General features: G+C 43.7%; 1 protein-coding gene across 1 annotated transcript in view; it reads left to right on the top strand.

The window, feature by feature from the left end:
- The first annotated feature begins 3,938 nt into the window (after positions 1-3,938).
- PLS1 (plastin 1) overlaps positions 3,939-6,000 on the top strand; it is a 117,833-nt gene continuing 115,771 nt past the window's right edge. Inside the window, exon 1 of the mRNA XM_082840234.1 lies at positions 3,939-3,986. The gene's annotated coding sequence lies outside the window, so the exon portion shown is untranslated. The remainder of the gene's footprint in view (positions 3,987-6,000) is intronic.

Here is a 6,000-nt window from a genome sequence, read left to right as displayed (position 1 = left end):
TCCAGCGTGGGGGCGTTCTGAGCCGGGAAAGCTCGGCAGGCGAGATTCGCGAGAGTTTTGGTTTTTTGCGGTCCTGCTCTGTCACTCACTCCCAGCCTGAGCGGCTCAGATAAGACAGACCCCTGGATCTGGGGAGGAAAGGGGCGTGGTGGGCACCAGCGCAGAACGCCTCGCATCACAAATGTGAAGACTGAGACAATTCAGCAACTAAAGGCCCAGGATTAGACCGCAGGTCTCCCCGCGGAGTCACACCTCCAGGTCCCTCATTTTCTACCACTCTCTTGGCATCCTTTCTGAGAGATACGGGGCAAAAGATGGGCTCCTCCTTGTCCTTTTTGTTTCAGCAGGGGTTCTCTTTGTTTTTCCCAACTTGAAGTCTCCCTTAGGTTTCCTTGAGGATTCTCCCAACGTTTAATATTTAAAAAGAGGGTTGAATTATATTTATTTGTGTCTCATTTAGTCAGCAGCAGTACTATGTATTTTTATGTCACCATTACGGGCATCTATTACCTATGATTTAATTTTTAAAGTAAAATCAGTGGCTTTTGGCTGTAGACATTTCCTACCTCAACCCAGTTTGTTTATACGAAAAATGGTCATCATAAGAAGCTGTTAACATGTCAAAATTATGTATTTAATCAGGCAAGGCCATGCAGTGTGCTTACATTGGTTCCTTACACATGAGAATAATCGTTATACAGTATGCTAAAAAAAATCAAAGTGATGGAGTGACAGACAGCCAAATTCGCTTCCGCCTAAGGGATTTTGCATTTGCTGTGCCCTTTGCCTTGACCTTAAACACCCCTCTTTCATCACCCCTCTTCAGATGTTTGCTGAAATGTCACCAGAGAGCACATAGACTAGCACACTTACACTCACATTCTTTTCCCCTCCGTCCTGCTTTATTTTCTTCACAACACGTAGAACCAAATTATATACTATTTTATTGACTGTCTCCTCCAATTAGAATATAAGCTAAAATCCTGAGAGCAGGATTTTGTCTGTTTTATTCACTGCTTAGATACTCGGGACCTAAAACAGTGCCTGGTACATAGTTGGTGTGTAGTAAATATTTGTAAAATTGTGGAATGCTATAGTGGGAAGAACATGGGATTAGAAGTTGAAGCCCTGTGCAAGTTCTCATTTCACCTGCTAGCAACTATAGTTACTAAAGTTACTCAGTAAAGTTACTTAACCTCTCTGTGCTTCAGTTTTTCATCTATAAAATGAGATTAGTAATATCTATCTTGTAAGATTACAGTAAAGATTAAATAAGAGGGGCTTCCCTGGTGGCGCAGTGGTTGAGAGTCCGCCTGCCGATTCAGGGGACACAGGTTCGTGCCCTGGTCCGGGAAGATCCCACATGCCGCGGAGCGGCTGGGCCCGTGAGCCATGGCCGCTGAGCCTGTGCGTCCGGAGGCTGTGCTCCGCAACGGGAGAGGCCACAACAGTGAGAGGCCCGCGTACCGCAAAAAAAAAAAAAGATTAAAAAAGAGGTGGTAGTGCCCTACAGTGGAATACCATTTCTTAGTTAAAATGAAGTATGAATTCTAAAAACGATGTTGAGTGAAAAAGAAAGCAAATGGCAAAGGGATACATAACAATATTAAATCACATACCATTTTAAAACCACAAAATAAGACTTTTACTGAGTGAATTTTGTATACATACATATATGATAAAAGTATAAAAACATGGTTGGGAAGGATATACATCAACTCCAGGAGAGTTGTACCTCTGCAGAGGGAGAGAAGGGAATGAAATGAGAAGGTTTCAACGTATCTGTGAAAGCTTTCTTTTAATAGGATTGGATTAACCATGACAAATCTACAATTTATTATATTTGGATGACGTGCTGATCTCTCCCAAATTCTTCCTTCTGTTCAGATCTCTCTCTGAGCTTTATATTTCATTATGTCTTCCTTTCTACTGAATTATTTTCCCTTGAATTTTTCCCAGGTATTTTATTTTATTTTATTTTATTTTATTTTCTGCCATGTGGCACGTGGGGTCTTAGTTCCCCGATCAGGGATCGAACTTGCACCACCTGCATTGTAAGCGCAGAGTCTTAACCACTGGACCGCCAGGGAAGTCCCCCCAGCCATTTTATTTTTGTTTAAATTTTTATTATGGAAAGTTTCAAATATATACAAAAGTAGAGAGAGTAGAATAAGGACCCCCTCCTTATGCCCATCATCCAACTTCAACAACTATCAGCCTATGACCAGTCTTTGTTTCATCTATAACTACCCCTCCCAGTTCCCCTGTCTCTAATTGGATTATTTTAAGGAAAATCTCAGACAACTCATCAATTTATCTGTAAACACTTTATTTTGTATCTCTTAAAGATAAGGACTAAATTCTACCTACTAAATATCAAACCCACCCACTTCCCTCCAAATCCCATTATCACCATTCTAGTTTCAGACCATCGCTGTCTTGTGCCCAGATTACTTACATGACATTCTAGCTTGCCTTTCTTCCTTTGGGCTTGTTTCCCCTCCAATGTATTTTCTACACTGAAGTATTACAACTTTTTTTTCTCTTCAACAGTATTATTGAAATTTTTAAAATATGCACCCTAATATGTGCATATTTACTAACCACATATATTTAATAATATATTCTAATATGCATGGACATAATGCAGCTGTTGATCGCTTCCTGTCTTCCTCTCACCCCCTCCCGGTTTTATCATTTGGGAAGTTGAGTGTGTCGGGAGAGTGAAGCAGGAAGCTGAGAGACTGAGGTGGGTGGGTTCCTATGTCCTTGGGACCTTGGTTTCCTAAGCCCAGCATCTCAGATCAAGTTGACAACAGGGCACCAACCAATGTCCTGGAAGTTTCAGCCGGCCTGTGTGTATAGAATTGTCCCCAAGGATGATTAAACTAGAGTGGAAGATGACCACCAGGTGGCACCACAACCCAAATGAGACGAAGATGGACTTCGTTCTCAGTCAGATGCCCAAACCCCTGGCTGCCTAGCTCTGCAAGTTCCATTGTAATGCATTGGATTTTTTTTTTTTTTTTTTTTTTTTTTTTTTTTTTGGCTGCGTTGCGTCTTCGTTGCTGTGCGCGGGGCTTCCTCCAGTTGTGGCGAGCGAGGACTACTCTTCGTTGCGGTGCGCGGGCTTCTCATTGCGGTGGCTTCTCTTGTTACGGAGCACAGGCTTTAGGCGCAAGGGCTTCAGTAGTTGTGGCGCACGGGCTTACTCGCTCCGCGGCATGTGGGATCTTCCCAGACCAGGGCTGGTACCCGTGTTCCCTGCATTGGCAGGCAGATTCTTAACCACTGCGCCACCAGGGAAGTCCCTGGATTTTTTTTTTTTAACTCCATTTTGTCAGGATTTTACTGTGTACACTAAAATAGAAATCTTAAAGAAATGAGATTTAAAAATATAAACAATTTTCCATGTTCCTTTCTACAACTGAATGGACTTCAATATACACCTCCTCGGTACGCGCACACACACAAATTTTCATTTTAAATAATGTTTAATAACTTTAATTTTTAATAATTTTTATTTATTTGGCTGCATCAGATCTTAGTTGCGGTACCTGGGATCTTCGTTGAGGCATGTGGGATCTTTCGTTGTGGCGCGGGCTTCTCTGTAGTTGTGGCATGCGGGTTTTTCTCTCTCTAGCTGTGGCTGTGGGAGCGTGGGTTCTGTAGTTTATGGCACATGGGCTTTCTCATTGAGGCGCATGAGCTCTGTAGTTGTGGCGCGCAGGCTTAGTTGCCCTGCGGCATGTGGGATCTTAGTTCCCCCACCAGGGATTGAACCTGCATCCCCTGCATTGGAAGGCGGATTCTTTATCACTAGACCACCAGGGAAGTCCCTCATTTTTAATAATTTTGAAAGTTATTTATTTTTTATTATTTAATAATTTCCATTTTTAATAGTTTTTAAAACTTTGCTCCTAGATGATGCCAGTGTTGTTTGGAATTGTTCTACATGGCAGACAGAGCACCTTTTCAAAACCCAGGTATGATTATGCAATTCCCCTGCTTCAGTAGCTTGACTGTGTATTGAATATTGTCAGATTAGTGGGTAAAAAGGGGCACATGTCTAATGGTTTTCATTGGCTAAAGCCTCAAATAACAGACCAACATAACCACAAGTCAACATTCTGAAACTTAATAAAGCAGAACAAATGATCCTGTACAGCCAAACTGCATTAATGAATTAATTTAATTCTATTAAACCCATTTAGTAGAAACACTGAAAAAGCCCATTATCAAAAAACACCTAGTTGTCATAGAGGAACTTAAAATATTGAAGAAACTTAAATGTAAAGCTATTTGTCTTCCTATCCATGTGGCAGTTTCACATCTGCTAAGGCTGTATTTTGGAGAAGAACTCCATTGTATTTGGATACAATTCAGAAATGACATGGAGTACCTTTGCATGTGTCCAGGAGATTTCTATCTCAGTAATGAATTATTGGCACTTACATTGCTAAGGTCTCAAGCATGACCCTAAGCTTATATCAAATGTGTTTAAATGGTAATGATTATTTGCATTTGCAACCATTTTTTTACTTTTCTCAAAATCCTTTCATCTGTTTCATCTGCTGTTATCCTCCCAGTAGCTCTGTAATGAAATAAAGCTTGAGGAGAGGTTTCTGAGTTCTCGAACTTGAGCATGCAGCAGAATCACCTGGAGGGCTTACTGAAACAGATTTCTGAGCCCCAGCCCATTCGGATTCAATGGGTCTGAAAGAGAATGCAATAAATTGCGTTTTAACAAGCTCTTAGGTAGTGCTGATGCTGCTTGTCCATGGACCACACTTTGAGTTAGCACCGTTATAGAGTAGCATTTCTTAACCTTGACTATGCATTGAAATTATGTGAGTGGGAAGCTTTTTTTTTTTTTTTTGCGGTATGGGGGCCTCTTACTGTTGTGGCCTCTTCCGTTGCGGAGCACAGGCTTGGGACGCGCAGGCTCAGCGGCCATGGCTCACGGGCCCAGCCGCTCCGCGGCGTGTGGGATCTTCCCGGACCGGGGCACGAACCCGTGTCCCCTGCATCGGTAGGCGGACTCCCAACCACTGCGCCACCAGGAAGGCCCAACGAGTGGGAAGCTTTTTAAAAGTATCTGGGTGATGATGGAGCCTCATTAGGGTCCAAGATGGCGGAGTCGGAAGACCTTGAGCTCACCTCCTCTCACAGGCACATCAAAATTATAATTTATTTTTTTATATTTATTTTTGGTTGCGTTGGGTATTCGTTGCTGTGTGCGGGTTTTCTCTAGTTGCGGCGAGTGGGGGCTACTCTTCGTTGCGGCGAGTGGGGGCTACTCGTCATTGCGGCGAGTGGGGGGCTACTCTTCGTTGCGGTGCACGGGCTTCTCATTGCGGTGGCCTCTCGTTGCGGAGCATGGGCTCTAGACGTGTGGGCTTCAGTAGTTGTGGCTCACGGGCTCAGTAGTTGTGGTTTGTTGGCTCTGGAGCACAGGCTCAGTAGTTGTGGCACACAGGCTTAGTTGCTCCACAGCATGTGGGATCTTCATGGACCGGGGCTCAAACCCGTGTCCCCTGCACTGGCAGGCAGATTCTTAATCACTGTGCCACCAGGGAAGTCCCCCAAATCATAATTATTTACAGAGCAACTATTGATGAGAAAGACTGGCAGACTAGCAGAAAAGATCTTCTACAACTAAAGATATAAAGAAGGAACCACCATGAGATGGGTAAGAGGGGCAGAAAGACTGTATAGTCAAGACCTAGGTGGACAGCCCACAAACTGGAGGATAATCACAACTGCAGAGGCTCTCCCCAAGGAGCGAGGGGTTTGAGCTCCACATAGGGCTCCCCAGCCTGGGGGTCCTGCACCAGGAAGAGGGACCTCAGAAAGTTTGGCTTTGAAGGCAAGTGCGGGAGAGCTAGAGGGCTGGGGGAAATAGAGGCTCTACTCTTAAAGGGCGCACATAAAATCTCACACTCCAGGACCCAGGGCAGAAGGAATAATTTGAAACAAGCCTGAGTCAGACCCACCTGC

Source organism: Leucopleurus acutus (assembly GCF_964270905.1).
Source record: "Leucopleurus acutus genome assembly, chromosome: 5".
Classification (NCBI taxonomy): domain Eukaryota; kingdom Metazoa; phylum Chordata; class Mammalia; order Artiodactyla; family Delphinidae; genus Leucopleurus; species Leucopleurus acutus.
The sequence above is the reverse complement of the archived record's forward strand: the minus strand, read 5'-3'. Positions and strand labels throughout refer to the sequence as shown.